General features: G+C 29.4%; 1 long non-coding RNA gene and 1 pseudogene across 1 annotated transcript in view; one reads left to right on the top strand and one right to left on the bottom strand.

Annotated features, from left to right (window-relative positions):
• The window catches only part of LOC145303544 (uncharacterized), a 380,047-nt gene that overhangs the window by 352,601 nt on the left and 7,925 nt on the right, over nt 1-19,521 (bottom strand). The gene's annotated exons all lie outside the window — the stretch shown is intronic.
• On the top strand, nt 15,927-16,063 carry LOC145240510 (U2 spliceosomal RNA; annotated as a pseudogene).

The following is a 19,521-nucleotide window of genomic DNA, read 5'->3' as shown; positions in this document are numbered from 1 at the left end:
AAACATATATATATATGTGTAAATATATATATATATTTATATATATATATATATATATACATTGGTTTTGAGGACATCTATCACTATTTCATTATTTAATGCATTTAAGAAGCTATATATATATATATATATATATATATATATATATATATATATATATATATATATATATTGGTCTTTGAGGACATCTATTACTATTTCATTATTTTATATCATTTTGAGAATCGAAAGAAAATGAATACCCCCGTAAGGGTGCCTATTTACGGAGTATATACTGAAGCACAGATTGTCCAATTACGAAGCGCATCTCTTCAAAACCGATAGTGCTTAAGTCATTAAAGACGATTGGAAGAATTGTTTATTTGAACAGAGAAATACGTTTTAATTCTGGACTTTTTAGTTTACATGCGCAACAAGTTATTAAAAGTCCAATTCTCAACAATTTAATCATAATAAGAAAAACGGTACATATATATATATATATATATATATATATATATATATATATTGTTTTTTAAAATATAATTATCCACTGACATGTGTTTCGTCGTCTACGAATCATCAGAGTGGCTGAATCTAGCCAGATTCGAAATCGGGACCCAACGGTAATGAGCCTGAACCTTTCATCCGCTGATCCATCCATCCATCTATCTATCTATCTATCTATCTATCTATCTATCTATCTATCTATCTCTCTCTATATATATACACACACACACACATATATATATGTGTGTGTGTGTGTGTGTGTGTGTGTGTGTGTGTGTGTTTATTGTTTGTACTCCCTGTCGGATAATTAACAGTTTGTATATCTTCCTTACAAATTTATAATGTTTTTCTTTTTTGAAATTTCAAAATTTGGATATATATACTTTGACTAAAAATTTTATGCCGATATATTTATAAATAGCATATTGCGTGTGTGTCTGTAGGTGAATATATTTTTATATTTCTCGTATATATTTTTTATATGTCTGAGAGAATTTTTATATAGACTTTGTATCGGAATACATCCGATACTGGTCGAAAACCGATAATCGTAAAATTCGATTAAAGGAGGGGCACAGTGCTATTTTCCACACCGGTTATCGTAAGTGCATTTAAGAAGTTTTATTAACGCACAAATAGAACTGCCCGGCGTATAAAATAACAGAAGTTCTTCATTTAGATGCATAAATGGATGTTTCTGTTTAGATAACAATTAAGTCATGTGCTTGATTTTGTATTTAAAACCTTAATTCAAGCCATTGTATATACATAAGTTTATAAAATAAACAAGAAGTTCTCTACAGTGCAATGTACACTACAATCTATTGGGAACAAAGTCACTTAGGGAAGTAATATGAAGCCTCCTCCTATTGGACCACGGTGAGTCCATAGCTAAATTAGACAATCAATCGATTTGATTGAAAAAAAATCGATTTCACTCATTTCATTTAGAATAAAATATTTAAAGTGTTGAACTATCATTGATACTCATTCAATCCCTTGGAACGATGGTCTCTGTGTTACTATATATATTACACACACGCGCGCGCACACACACACACGCACGCGCGTGCATATATATATATATATATATATATATATACTTTTAATTATAAGATAGTAGCATGGGTTCCCGGCATTGTCCGGGTATTTGGAGGTGTATGTTGAGCAAAAAAAAAAAAAAAAAGCGGTCAATTTTTTAAAACTTTGCCCCCTATTATAACCCCTTAAAATTTATTGTTTTGGGCTCAAATCAAGTTATTAAGTTAGATCCATATCCAAGGAACCTATATCCAAACTATCAAGTGTGTAGGCCCAAAATTCTCGGAGGAGTTTGGTAGAGTTCTCAAAGATCAAATCGTTGAAATATGATCCCTTAATCGCCAAATTTCTGGCCAAAATCCGATCACATCGATTTTCCCAAATCTCAGCACCCTGTTTATCAAATTTCGAGTCTATAGACTAAAAAATTGACAGAGCTATTGCGTAGGGAAATGTATACAAACAGACACACAGACAGACAGAAACTTTCACTTTTATAGATATATAGAAGATATACTAATAATAATAACAAAACCAATAATAATATTCCTAATATATACATATATATATATATATATATATATATATATATATATATATATATATATATATATATATATATATATATATATATATATATATATAACCAGTTGACAATTAATTCACTTTCAGTTTACAAGGAAAACACTTTAACATTTTCAGGGCACGCACACACACACACACACACACACACACACACACGCACACACACACATACACACACGCGCGTGCGCGCGCGCACACACACACACACACACACACACACACATATATATATATATATATATATATATATATATATATATATATATTTATATGCAGTTTATATTCCAAGGTCAAATATATGTATATTCATATTTTTTCTGTAATAATATTTATTGAATCTTACAGATGTTTCCTTAGATGACGTAGGAACACCAATCAACAATCACTTATAACAATCACTTATATTTTTCGTCGCAGAAAGCAAACGGTTTCACAGTTGTTTTTTTTTTCTTTTCTTTTTTGTTTCAGACTAAAGAGGGCACAACGTTAAAATGAATGGAAATTGATATGTGATATTCATTAAAAGTCTTACTTATCAAGATATTTCCGATGTTAGGGGAGAGAAGATCGAATGATTTTTTAACCCACAAGAATACATTAATGTGCAAAGTTCCATGTTTTAACTTCTATAATTATAGCTGTGCTTTCGGATTTTAGGTTGCAAACTTTTTTAAATAAGTAGATATTTTTTCTTAATTATTATTAATAATAATGTTAATAAGCGGCTTATATTTATTAGATTAAATTAGCCCGTCAAAAGTTTCCTAATTCAGAGAATACGTAAATAACGAGAATATAGCAAAGGGCCACGTGCCATTTTTTTTAATTACATCCGTGTTTACGCGTTAGTTTGTTTTAGTTAGTGTTCCTACATCATTCAACGAATCACGTTATTAATAAAATATTATAACAGAAATGTATTAAAAAAATTGTGGCTTTGCTATATATATATATAAATATATGTATATATATATATATATATATATATATATATAAAGTTGAATGTGTGTGTGTGTGTGTGTGTGTGTGTGTGTGGTCATGAATAGGCTCCTATATGGTTGACTATTTAAAAAAAAAACTGATTACATATAATGATAGTAGATGTATCGAGACACAGGAATGGGTATGTTTGATCTGGCAGAATAGTCGTTCATTAAAACTGTGAGGTCTGCGTTCACGCCTGGTCCACAAAGTATGGAAATAAAAAAATTAAAAATTAAAAAAAAAGTTTACAAGTGTTTTTGATATAGATGTACATAAGAATACTTTGATAAGTATGTTTTAACTTAAATAAGGATGGTATAATAAAATTTTGGGGTCTGCGTTCGTGCCTGGCCCCCATAGAATGGAAATAGGCACACACTTTAATAAAGACTTTTCAGATCTATCTGCGTAAGTGTACTTTGATGCGTAAGTATACTTTGATAATTATGTTTAAGTTTGAAGAAATATCGTATAATAAAATTATGAGGTGTTCGTTCGTGCCTGACCTCCATATAATGGAAATATGTCACAAAGTTTAACAAGGTTTCTTAATATAGATCCAGAGAATATAGTGATAAGTGTTTCAGTGTGAACAGGTATGGTATAATAAATTATGGGGGTTATCTATTTTATTTTTACTTTCATCATATTTTGCTTTGGTTTTGATACCTCCAAGCTATCTCTTTACAACCCTTCCTTTTCATAACGTATTATAATTTCATAAATCAGAGTCCATTTTCTGAAGGCTGTTTTTGAACTCAGTCAACGACGGGTACTTTTTCTAATATATATATATATATATATATATATATATATATATATATATATATATATATATATATATATATATATAGCAATGCCGAGTGGTTTGCTAGTATATATATATATATATATATATATATATATATATATATATATACTAGCAAACCACTCGGCATTGCTTGATCGTAAAATACTCTTAAATATAATATTTTTACTAATGCAGATTTCGTACTTATTATTATATTATATTATATTAGACCCAATATATAGTAATGATTTAAAAAGTTTTAAAAAATTACTCGTGCGCCACCATCGAGAGTCAAAACCAAAACGTTTAGTTTACGATTTACTTTTTTCCTATGATGACATATTTGCTGCAAGGCAAACAGTTAAAACATGAACTAATAGCTATTGCTTTACGCATGCATATTCGTAATGCCTCGTTCGACATTCAGCTGGCAAATTCCATTTTTTTTTTACTTTTAACACTTTTGCACAGATTTTCCTCGGCTAAAATCCAAATATAAGTTTTACATAGGTTCGAATACTCTACATATTAAGTTTAATGACTGTAGACGAAAAACTGGTGGAAGAGTTTAGTAGGCAATATTTTTTCAACAAAGATATACGCACACACACACACACACACACACACACACACACACACACACACACACACACACACATATATATATATATATATATATATATAAAGAGGCTTCTGTTTACTATACGCTTTTTACGCAAATATTACACAAGTATAAATCATGTAGGATATCTGCATGAATATAATTACCCGTTAACTAAAGATGATCATCTCATAAGAACACCGAAAAAAAAAAAACTAATAGGGAATTAATTAAAATGAAAGTTTAAAAGAATATGCAAATTAACTACATATTAACTCTTGCTAGTGAATGCAATTCCACGATCCATAACAAAGTTATATTTTTTTTTAAATAAAAAGGAAAAGGTTGTTTAATATGAATATCAGTACACACACACACACACACACACACACACACACACACACACACACACACACACAATAGCAGTTGAAATCGATGACATTGCCGAATTTTAAATCAAATCTATTGTCTACTCTAGTTAGAAGCCCCCCCCTCACTTACAGTGTAGCGAAAGGAAGCTTTACATGCTGCCCTGCAATGACTTAGTTCAAAATACATTTTAATCTACATTGCACTGTAGAGAATATAATGAGGATTTTATAAAAAAAATTATTTTGGCTTCACTTAAAGTGTGAAACGCAAAAGTCGAATATTATAGTTCAGTTGTGCTTTAAACAAAAACATTTTAAACGCACTCCCGTTTTTTAAAGAACCAACTGATGATTTTATGAAATTATTTTTCCGTAATCACATGAATAAAAATTAAACGTGCAAAAGTCACGTATCATAGTTCAAATGTGCTTTAAAAAGAAACATTCATTTCGAACGCACCCCTGCATTATAAAGACTAGTTTAGTTGATTATATTTTGCTTGTGTGGTGATAAAGCTTCTCAAATACACTTGCGCTGTTAGGTTGTATAAAAGTGTTAACTTTGGTCAAAATCGAACGTCTTCTTTAATTGAATTTTTTACGATTATCAATTTTTGATACTTATCAGATGCATTCCGATAAAATACCTGCGTAAGAACACACGCAGATCGTAATTTTGTGTCAATTTAAAAACAAAAAAACAAAAGAACATCGACTTAGCCTTTACTAGTCCATAGTGAACTCTTTCTCTCTCCCTTTCTCTCTCTCGCTCTCTCCCACTCTCTCTGTCACACACAAACACATAAAGTTCCTTTTGTGTTCTAGTAAAAATATATACGAGTACGTTTCTAAGGGTTTTCAATCGTAAACTACGCTTAATTATAATTGCAAATTTCGTTTATTTTTTATCATAGAGACAATTGTCTACGGATTATTATATTGTCTCAAATATATAATAGTGATTTCAAATATTATAAATAAAATATATGACATGGGTGCTATCAGCTAGAATCATAACCGGAACATGTCTTTCCTTTAGAGGATATTTGTTTCTATCTCAACTAAATCAATACCGATAAAAAGAATAACGTTGATAAAAACATAAATATATATTTGCGTATGCGTAGAAATAACACGCTTTATTGTCTTACGCCTGTAAAGTTTCATTTTTTCTTTTCAATTCTGACCATTTAGAAATAATTTTACCGCCTAAATAAACAATATCATTTGTTCCACAGGTCCATACCCCATATATATCAAGTTTTAGGTTTGTAGACAAAAATTGACATAGCAGCTATAGTAGAGACCGTTCCGCACACACAACAAGTCCGAGCTGGTATATAGAACTTACTTTTCATTAAGTAATTCAACGTGTTATTCTTCTTCATTGAAACTTTTACGTACATTAATGATATATCTAGAATACTGGACATATTTTTATGAAGATAGAAGCTAAAAGATATATTTATTATAAATCATATCCCTTTCTCTTTCTCTCTCTAATAGATATTATTTCAAATCATTTCTCTCTCTCCGTATATATATATATATATATATATATATATATATATATATATATATATATATATATATATATATATATATATATATATATATATATATATATATATATATATATATATACAGGGTGCCCGTAAAGTTACTGTACAGTCTTATTGTTTTATTGTATTATATTTGTATTAATAGTTAATATTTATTTTGTACAGGTTTATTTAATCAAGCATGTTTGTCAGAGTGTGGTGTCACGTTGTCGAGAATTTATTGGAGCTGAAGGCCTCCAATTTGAATATTTGTCATAGAAATTGTTTGCCTTGATTGTTACAGTCTTTTCAGATGTAACACGTGTATTTTCTGAGATTTTTATAAACATAAAGGTGTTATTTCTTTTTATTTCTTTTGTTACAAATAAATATTTTAATACAATATATTACTGTACTGTTAATATATTACAGGGTGTTTGCATAGTAACTTGTAAGACTGTACAGTAACTTTACGGACACCCTGTATATATATATATATATATATATATAGTAGAAATGGTAATTAATAAAAACCTGAAGAAAGTGCTCAATACTGTTGTAGAGAAAATATGCGTTTTATTTTTTATTGCCGTATTTTTCTGTTGAGTTACATCATTGTTTCGGCTACACGACCGTTTTTTGGCCGTCATGTAGCTTCCTGTAAAAGTCTTAGGAAGCTACATGAGGGCCAAAAAACGGTCGTGTAGCCGAAACAAGAATGTAACTTAACAGAAAAATACGGTAATAAACATAATTCGTATATATATATATATATATATATATATATATATATATATATATATATATATATATATATATATATATATATACAGGGTGTCCACAAAGTCTGGCTACACTATGTAGCCAGACTTTGTGGAAGCATCCCGTAGATTATGAAGCCAGACTTTGTGGGCACCCTATATATATATATATATATATATATATATATATATATATATATATATATATATATATATATATATACGTGTGTGTGTATATGTGTGTGTATGTGTGTGTGTGCACATATATATATATATATATATATATATATATATATATATATATGTGCAGGGTGCCCACAAAGTCTGGCTACATAATCTACAGGATGCTTCCACAAAGTCTGGCTACATAATGTATATGTATATATATATATGTATGTATATATATGTATGTATATATATATGTATATATATATATATATATATATATATATATATATATATATATATATATATATATATATATATATATATGCCTGTGGAAGCATCCTGTAGATTATGAAGCCAGACTTTGTGGGCACCCTGTATATATATATATATATATATATATATATATATATATATATATATATATATATATATATATATATGCCTGTCTGCATGTTTGTCCTTCTCTCTGTCTGTCCGTCTCCATATTTTCAAACACTATCCCCCCGAAAGTAAAAATTGCCGAGCGGCGCTAGGAGCCTCAAAATGATCGGATTTTTTAAGGACAGTTCTTTTATGGGTCTTTAGTCGGTTGGTTTTTAAGGGGGGTCAAATATGGGTCAAAATTGAAAAAAATCGTTAAACATTTTGTACATTCATAATAGTTTATGTTTTTATTTTTAATTTTTATTATTCAGATACGTGTCACGTTTGTACAGTTGCGACGTCACCAGTTTTGGATGCCACAGTTTTGCTTTCGGTTTCGATTCTTGCTGATGGCGCACAAATACTTTATTTAAAAACTTTTGAAATAACGACTCTATAATAACATATACGAAATTTGGACAAATATCATAAATATACATATTTTACGTCCCCCAATAGTACACATATATATATATATATATATATATATATATATATATATATATATATATATATATATATATATAAATGAAAGTGTCTGTGTGTCTGTGTACATTTCCCTACGCAATAACTCTGTCAATTTTTAGTCTACATACTCGAAATTTGATATACAGTGTACTGAGATTTGGGAAAATCGATGTGATTGGTTTTTGGCCAGAAATTTTGCGATTAAGGGGTCAAGTTCAACGATTTGACCTTTGAGAACTCTACCACACTCCTCCGACAATTTTGGGTCTACACACTTGAAATTTTAGATATAGGTTTGTTGGAAATGGATTTAACTTAATAACTTGATTTGAACCCAAAACAATAAATGTTAAGGGGCTGAAATGCTAGTATATCCATAAAAGTGAACGTGTCTGTGTGTCTGAATATCAGTTGATATGCTGCGAAAGTGTACATTCTATTTATGTAGTATAATTGTGACAATCTGAAAAAAAATGTTGAACGTATGCATTAAAATACAGTTTTTATAATTGAATGTATACACACACACACACACACATATATATACTATGCATAAGCCTGACGAATTCTCACAAGAATAAAACGCGGAACATTCTGTGTAGCTTAATTGCCATATATATTTTACAACTTACTACCTAGCTCTCCCTATGTATTGAGCACTACTAATGTAAATATTCAAAATTTACGCATAAAATTATATTTTCGTATATTAATTTATGTGATTAAATGAAGTAGTCATACATATATATATATATAATATTTATGTAATATATTGTATATTATATTATGTAATATATATTATATATATATATTATAAATAATAGATGAATAAATGTTATATATACTTTTGTTATCAGATTTATAATAAATTAATGTGTAACTTGTATTCCTCATTATTTTTTTAATATATTTATTTCCTCCTCTTAACCATGTTGAGCTAATTCTACTTTCATAGGTTTCCTTCGTTAAAGATATATTCTTTGTTATCTTCATTTCATCTCTCTTGCTTACTCTCCCTCTCTTTCTCTTTCTCTCTCTCTCTCTCTCTATATATATATATATATATATATATATATATATATATATATATATAGATATATATATATATGTGTGTGTTTGTGTGTGTGTGTGTGAGAGAGAGAGAGAGAGAGAGAGTACACACAGTATGTTTATTATATGAACATTATTGCTTACGTATGTGCATATGTATTTCAGTGGATCCCAATTCAAAGAGACCACTTCATCAGACCAAAAAAACAAAAAACAAAAGCGATATTGAAACGAGAATCCAAATTACATTCGTTTTTTATAAGATATATTCAGATGTGGTTTACGCTCTGAAAGATATGAGCTGTATACTTGTGAATGTGAACAGTAGAGGTTTCGGACGGAGGTACGGTGAATAAAGAGGGTACGTGTGGGGCGTTAAGGAAAAGGGAGACAGTACGATTCCGTGTGGTCAAGCTGTCGTTTAACAATTGCCACTTTTTGGTCTGATGAAATGGTCTCTTTGAACCGAGAATCCACTGAAACATGTGTACACATAACCAATAATGTAACCAATAATGTTTGTATAATAAACAGTCTATATACCGGCCCTGCCCTCTGTTGAGTACTCTTTTATAATCACTCGGGTTTCATTGCAATTAGATCTAGGAAACCAACTTATACAACTATAATATATATATATATATATATATATATATATATATATATATATATATATATATATATAAGTGAACGTGTCTGTGTATCTGTCTGTCTGTGCATCTTTTTGTCTGTGTGTCGGTGTGTGTACATTTCCCTACGCAATAACTCTGTCAATGTTTAGTCTACATACTCGAAATTTGATATACAGGGTACTGAGATTTGGGAAAATCGATGTGATTGGTTTTCGGCCAGAAATTTGGCGACTAACGGGTAAAAGTTCAACGATTTAACCTTTGAGAACTCTACCAAACTCCTCCGAAAAGTGTGGGTCGAAACACTTGAAAATTTAGATATAGGTTCCTTGGACATGGATTTAACTTAATAACTTCATTTGAACCCAAAACAATATCTTTTAATAGGGGACAAAGCTTAACAAATTTGACAGCTTTTTTTTTTTTCTTTTTTTTTTTTTGCTCAGCATACACCCCTAAATACCAGGGCAACGCCGGGCACCCATGCTCGTATATATATATATATATATATATATATATATATATATATATATATATATATATATATATATTTAAACTAAAGCGATAATCAAAAAGAAGGATACATAAGAAATAACGTACAAAGTAGCGTCTAGCATCATTATACACAGCAAAAAATGCTTTCCCATATTTTTATTACAGTATTTTTTGTTTTGTTTTGTTTTTATTTTCACATGTAAAATATATTTTTTATATTCATTTTAACAGATGTTCAGTTTAAGGTAAGATTGAAGCAAACCATTCAAATATGCCAGCCTGAGTCTCACCCAACTATGCGATTGGAATACTTTTTTGTCGTCGTTTTTTTTTTTTTTTTTTTAAATATTTATATTACTCGTGTAAAATGTCATAAAATGGCTCCTTACATCATTAAAAAAAATTCCGTAAATGTTCAAGATTAATCACGTTTTGTTCATGAGGATATTTTACACGTGTGTAAACATATTTTCATTGATTTTAGAAACGCTCTCTTGTCTGTCTGTTTTTCGATGAAAAGAGATCAACAGACATACCTTCTCATTTATTTTATAAACAACAGTATTGACATCCATAACCCATGTATGTATGTATATATATATATATATATATATATATATATATATATATATATATATAGCCGCACTGATGAGCTGTGAAACAGCGAAACAGTACTGTATGTGGATGACTATATATATATATATATATATATATATATATATATATATATATATATATATATATAATGGTTGTATAGATTAGTTTCCCAGATATAATCCTAATGAAACCGGCAGGATTTTAAAGATTACTCAATGAAAGTCCGAGCTGGTTGGTCAAGATCAAAGTGTAGTATCTGTTCTTCAGATGTTGCACTTCCATTTCTTGTTCTCTTTCGGTGGAGGAGAAATCCTTCAAGACTGAGACAATTTTTATTTTTGTACCTTTTCTCCACGTTAAAAAACGACCCTGGTGTCTAACTCTGTCCCGTGGGGAGGCATTGTAAATAGCTACATATGTGCATACTTTTATCCGTGGAATCTCAATTCAATAAGATGAAAATCTCAGACCAAAAACGGGCGATGTGTTTGTGTATGTGTGTGTGTGTGTATGTGTGTGTGTGTTTTGTTTGTTTTTTGCCTGATGAGGTGATCTTTTTGAATTGAGATGTCACTGGAACATGTATGCATATATGTAACAAATAATGGCTGTATAAAAAATAGATCCTATACATATATTTAATATATATATATATATATATATATATATATATATATATATATATATATATACTAGCATTTCAGCCCGGCGTTGCCCGGGTGTTTGGAGGTGTATAATGAGCAAAAAAAAAAAAAAAGTAAATTTCTTTTTTTAATGTGACCCCTATTATGACCCCTTAAAATTTATAGTTTCGGGCTCAAATCACTTTATTAAATTAGATCCAGGTTCAAGGAACCTTTATCTAAAATTTCAAGTGTCTAGACCCAAAATTTTCGGAGGAGTTTGGTAGAGTTCTTAAAGGTCAAATCGTTGAAATTTGACCCCTTAACAGCCAAATTTCTGGCTGACACCCGTCACATCGATTTTCCCAAATCTCAATACCCGGTATTTCAAATTTCGAGTTTATAGACTAAAAATTGACAGAGTTATTGCGTAGGGAAATGTACACAGACAGACAGCCAGACAGACAGACACGTTAAACTTTTATAGATATATAGATATAGGCAGATAAGAGAGCGTTTCTAAAATTAATGAAAATATGTTTACACACGTGTAAAATATCCCCATGAACAAAAACGTGATTAATCTTGATATATATATATATATATATATATATATATATATATATATATATATATATATATATATATATATATATATATATAGGATCTATTTTTTATACAGACATTATTTGTTAAATATGTGCATATATATGTATATATATATATATATATATATATATATATATATATATATATATATATATTATTGTGGGACGATGAAATGGAATAGAAAATCGGAAAAATAGTATCGGGATCGTTATCGAAATCTGAAAATGTTTCTGCATAATTTCTTGAATTTGCCATTTAATCTGAAAACATAACTGTCATTATTACATTATAAAAGATTTACAGAATAAATCGGAATCAGAATCGGTAATTTTATCGGAATCGGGAATTTAGTACGGAATAGATAATTTATTCGAAATCGAGAAAATAATGGAATCGTCTCATCACACACACACACACACACACACACACACACATACATATATATATATATATATATATATATATATATATAAATATATATATAAATGAGAGTTAATGTGAAAAAATATATGTTCATATGAATACGCATATATATATATATATATATATATATATATATATATATATATATATATATATATATATAAATATATATATATATCTTTAATAGCATTTCATCCCGGGTGTTTGGAGGTTGTGTTCAGCAAAAGAAAAAAAAGTGGTAGTATGAAGGCAGGCTCGAACACGTACCGCGAAGGAGGGGAAAAACGGGGAAAAACTGACGTCTTTGCTGTTACGACGACCGCCAAACTGGCAGTTATGTTGGTTTAAATTAAGGCTAGACAATCGAATAAGCCGATGACTTTCGAAAATACCGGCGAAAAAAGAGACCCCTCCCTGTAGAAAAGTGCCCAGTTGAGGTTGAAGAAATTAATGTTTTTTTTTAGCCAATTTTTCGGTATTTGTCGTCTGAAGGATCGAACTTCAAAACGATACTGATATTGGAAAAATCCGTCGCGTCCGTCGAAAGTTTTAGGCAGACATGCAAACATACGTTTATATATCGGTTGCTCAAATTTTCAACCCAAACCGATTAAAAAGCTTGCCCTATCTCTCAATACAATTTATATAAAATTTCCAATGTTTACACCAGAAATTGTCTTAGTAATTTGGTAGAGACCGCAGAAGTCCATTTTGACCCCTATTATGACCCATTAAAATTTATTGTTTTGGGCTCAAATCAAGTGATTTAGACCCATGTCCAAGGAACCTATGTCCAATAATTTCAATTGTTTATATCAAAAATTGTCGGAGGAGTTGGTAGAGTTCACAAAGGTCAAATCGTTTAACTTTGACACCTTAACAGTTAAATTTGTGACCGAAAACAGATTACAACGATTTTCCCAAATTTCAGTACCCTGTATATCAAATTTCGAGTCTGTAGACTAAAAATTAATATTTAAGTTATTGCGTAGGAATATGTACACAGACAGACACACAGACAGACATATACACACAGAGAGAAAGACATACACTTTTACCATATATATATTATATATTTATAGATATATGGATATACGTTTAGCTTACAATGGGCAACTAAATAGAAATATTTTTTGTTTCTTAAATAAAATTGAATAATTATATATGTATAAGTATTTTATTAACATATACGTACACAATTTTTTTTTAATATGGATATTGAACAATAAACATACACACGTATATATATGTGTATATATATATATATGAATATATATATATGCATATATATATATATATCTTATACACATATATATGTATATATATGTATGTATGTATATATGTGTATATATATATATGAATATATATATATATGCATATATATATCTTATACACATATATATATATATTATACATATATTTATTATGCATATATATATATATATAAATATATATTATACATATATATATATTATACATATAAATATATATAATATACATACATATATATTATACATATAAATAAATATATATTATACATACATATATATTATACAATTACAGATATATATTATACATATATATATATATATTATACATATATATATATATTATACATACATATAATATACATATATACATATAATATATATATATATATATATACAGGGTGTCCACAAAGTCTAGCTACATTATGTAGCCATACTTTGTGGAAGCATCCTGTAGATTATGTAGAAAGACTTTGTGGGCACCCTGTACACACACGCACACACACACGCGCACACACACACACACATGTATGTATGTATGTATGTATATATATATATATATATATATATATATATATATATATATATACATACAGGGTGCTCACAAAATCTTGCTACATAATCTACAGGATGCTTCCAGAAAGTCTGGCAACATAATGTAGCCAGACTTTGTGGACACCCTATATATATATATATATATATATATATATATATATATATATATAGAGAGAGAGAGAGAGAGAGAGAGAGAGCGAGAGAGAGAGACAAAGAGAGAGAGACAGAGAATAGCTTACAGAAATGCAATCAAGTTTCTTGACAGAGTGCAAAATAGACTTCGTGGTTTAGTGGGGGATGCCCGTTTCCCTACCCTGCAACCTCTCTCCCACAGAAGAGACGTTGCGAGCCTATCCTTGTTTTATCATTATTTTCATGGCAAGTGCTCGTCTGAACTCCAATCTCTGTTCCCCCCTCGCCAATCTTTCACGAAAAACGCCCGTCTAGCTGAATCCACTGTGAAAAATTTCTCCCACTCTATATCTGTGCCTAAATCAAAACGTGGATTCCATGAACAAAGCTTCTTTCTTAGAACTGCACGCCTGTGGAACTCTGTTCCGTCTGCCTGCTTCCCACCGGACTACAACTTGGATGTGTTCAAGTCCAACGTTAACAAATTCCTAATGAACGGCCCCCTTAAGTAAACACTTCATCAAATCTCCACACTAACGTAATGTACTTGCAATAACCCTTATCCCTGAGTGGCTTCCGGGCCTTGATAAGTGGTGATTACTGTGTAAAAAATAAATAAATAAATAATACTCGAACCCCATTGAAGGTAAACATGTGTATGAAAAAAAATAGGTGATAATTTGTAAAATACATTATTTATATATATATATATATATATATATATATATATATATACATTCATACATATATATGTGTGCGTGTGTTTATATATTTACACACATACACACACACATATATGTATGGATATATGTATCTATATACCTATGTATCTATGTAAATATATGGTACATATATCCGCGTGTGTGTGTATTTATGCGTTAATGTAGGCGACATGCGTTTTCAATAACGTCGACAATTTTTCATACATTATTAAAAATATCGGAAGTTCATATGCTCGTTATAGCTTTTGAGATTTTCCGATTATTCCGATGAAGTTTTTCTCTGATAAATCTGTCAACATAATCTAAAATACTTAATGTAACCTGTGACTCTGATCCTGGCACACGTAATTTAAATTGGTTCGGCGTTTAACTGACTTCACGTGGCCGTTTCTCAGCTATTTTTTGAAACTATCTTTAGTTTTCCTGCTTTCTTTTCGTTCATTTTTTTAGTCGCGTGCATGCGACTCTATAAGTCACTCCGTCGGTCCGTCGGTCAGTCGGTCGGTCTATCGGTCGGTCTGTACGTAACACTTTTGTGCTTGGCCTTTTTGGTTAAGATCAAAGGTCTATGTTAATATATGCTATTCTTAGCTTTTAAAGCTTTTCTTGGCCTTTTGGCCAAGATCAAAGTGTAGTATCTATTCTTACTACATGCTGTACTTATGTTTGTAACTTTGTGATACAAAGTGGGGGATCCCTTTTCTGTATTAATTTAATGTACAATGATCACCCACTTTACAACCAGTCGGTCTCAAAGCCATCCAAGTCATTCTCCAGATCATTCAAGTTTTTTTTGAAGGATTCCAGTTATTTTTTAAGCATTCAAGTCATGCTTAAGGTCATTCAATTCATCCTTAAGTTCATTAAAGTCATTCTAAGTAATTTACTTTTTATTTATTTAAGTCATTTCAGCCCATTTTTCGGTCATTTTAGTTTATCAATAATAATTTCACGTCAATCATACATTCACGCATTCATTCATTACACGTGAGCACGCGAGTAATTTTTTTGCCTTGTTTTTATTGAATTGATTATTATTCTATGAAAACTAAGAAAACAAAATAAATATCGTTTAAAAACACTGAATATCGTTTACTCTTTTCACATCAAATAAAACATATTGGCACTTCGAACAGAAGAAGCTACTACTTGGGATTTGACATGGGGAGTTGAACCGCGAGACGTCTCTTCACATTACATTTAAATTTCAGTCAGAAAAGCAACAATTTACCATACAGTCAGGGAAGGAAGAAACAGAAATATTATAAACCCAACAATCCGATGGAAAACAAAACTATTATAGTAGAAGATCCCGGTATTTATGAATATCAGCAATAAAGGGGTACGATTTTCCTGCAGTCGTGAGTATATACTTCGAAAAGCCACAAGTGCTCTGATCTTATCAGAGCACATTCCATTCAAATACTTGTAAAACAGCAGAGGTATTCAACATTGCGGCGATGGGACATGAAACTCGTTTTTGGACCTTGTGTAAGAGTGAGAGACCTATGATTGATGCAACAGGCCAGATCTAGCCATAATACATCGGTAAGTTGTGACTTTGTAAAGGTGTAGGATACTGTCCGGTGTGAATCATTCTCCAGCATGGTAAATGAAGCCCTACTTCTTTGCAGCAGCCGAGTCAGTTTTCTGTCTGAAGTCAGCCATTAAAAAAAAAAAAACGATGAGCACGATTACCGTGGATAGACCTATGATATTTCGATAAGTACTGATATATCTTCCCAAATATCAAGACTGAAGAAAAACCTATGAAATAAAAATAACAATATATTATTTTAAAATTATAACATCACTGTTTTCGACAATCGAGTATATATATATATATATATATATATATATATATATATTTATATATATATCGAGATAGATAGATAGAAAGATATATATATATATATATATATATATATATATATATATATATATATATATATATACAAAGGCATAGCTACTTATCAAGACCAAGAGGCAACTCGGGGATAAGTGTTAAAATTAATATATATATTTATGGTGTGTTTATTTATAAAGAAAAAACATTATATCCCACATATGTGCAGACATGTTTCTATGATGTCTATCTTCAGAGAGACTACATCATAAGACAAACGTACATCTCACGATTAAATTACTATGTCTAGTCTTATGATGTAGTTACTCTTACAAAAGTCACTACAGAAACATGTCTGCACATATGTAAGCAATACTGGTTGTATAAATAAACATACTAGAAACATGCTCTGCTTATTCATTGAGCACTCTTTAACACAAGAGTTTCAATGGATGTAGGCTCAAGAAAACTAAAAATATACAACCATCATAAATATGTGTGTATATATATGTGTGTGTATATATGTATATGTGTATATATGTATATCTATGTATGTATATATATATATATGTATATATATGTATATGGATATATACATTATTATATATATATATATATATATATACATGTACATGCACATGCACACACAGGCATATATATACATACATATATATATATTAATATATATATATATATATATATATATAACAAATGAGAAAAGTCTAAATTCCAAATTGCATGATATTTATCATCTTACAATTTATTCCTTTAATTATGTTGACATTTACAGTTCTTGTTACGCAAAATCGTTTATTTTATTATTGTATAAATCAACAAATCCATTTGGCCCTTAACTCATCAGAAGGAATAGCAATTATCAATCCACCAAGAGAGAATAAAATAATAAAAATTCAAAATAGTATAATCAAAGATACAATAAATTGTAATTGTAATTTCTCTTCCAATGTTCGATTTTTTTAATCATGTCCAAATACATTTTATTTTCTTTTGGTGGATTGATAATTGCTATTTCTTCTAATAGGTCAAGGGCAAAATAAATTCATTGGTTGTTAAAATAATTTAATGTGAAATGTAATTGAAAAAAACCCTCATATTTATACATATATAATAATGTAATATGTAATATATATATATATATATATATATATATATATATAGTGTTATAATGGAATAATTCCGGAGGAAATCCGGGTATGAGAGCTCAATGTGGTAAACAGAGCAATAACATAAAAATATAACACGGAAATAACATAATTGTCGATGCAATAATTTATTTCAACCTTATGGTATTTTCAAGCATCTAAACTAGAAAATTACAGAGTATCAAAAATGTAATTGTCTAGTTTAGATGCTTGAAAATACCATAAGGTTGAAATAAATTATTGCATCGACAATTATGTAATTTCCGTGTTATATTTTTATTATATATATATATATATATATATATATATATATATACGTGTATATATATATTCGTATATATATGTCTATGTATATACATATATATACATATATATATATAGATAGATAGATATACATATATATATGTGTGTGTGTGTGTGTGTATGTGTGTGTGTGTGTGTGTGTGTGTGTGTGTGTGTGTGTGTGTTTGTCCCTTCTATCTATAGTTGTGAAAAATACCAATTTCCTTTTTACTGTAAAAAGATTTGCTTAGAAATAGGACTGACACATACGCATATACGTATTTTTTATCGTCATCAATTCTCCACCTTGACTAGACTTAACGACACCAGGACGACCAGCCACATACAAAAACATGAAACATAGCTGTCCATCTACTTATATTACTGCGCCAAATTACATATTTTATAGGACTTCAAAGAAATTTAATATGGACACTAACTACGAACAAAAGAAATTATATATTTGAAATTTGCATAACAGTTCATTCAAACATGAAAACCACATAGAATTTTCCAAAGAAACTGAAATGGGGGCTTTTTATTGATTTCAAGTATCTAATAGAAGTATGTGAAGTGTATGTGTGTGTGTGTGTGTATGTGTGTGTGTGTGTGTGTTAAAAGGATGAAGATATAATTTGAAAATAATTAATCATCAGGTGTTTAAGGAGGCAAAATAAAAGGATTATAGTGTACTCCCGGATTGTCAAATGTAAAGAAGAAAAACCAAGAAAAAAAAAAGTATCGTAAAATTGCAAGCAAAATAATTATTATAACATACATTTAAAAACATCAATTATTAATAGAAAAAAGTTAAGATAATGTAAGGAAATATTTAATTTGGTATTATTCAGTTGAATACACACACACATATATAATTATATTACTATTATATATATATATAT

Source organism: Euprymna scolopes, chromosome 19 (assembly GCF_053919585.1).
Source record: "Euprymna scolopes isolate OS-2025 chromosome 19, ASM5391958v1, whole genome shotgun sequence".
Lineage (NCBI taxonomy): Eukaryota > Metazoa > Mollusca > Cephalopoda > Sepiida > Sepiolidae > Euprymna > Euprymna scolopes.
This window is presented reverse-complemented; position numbering and strand designations above follow the sequence as displayed.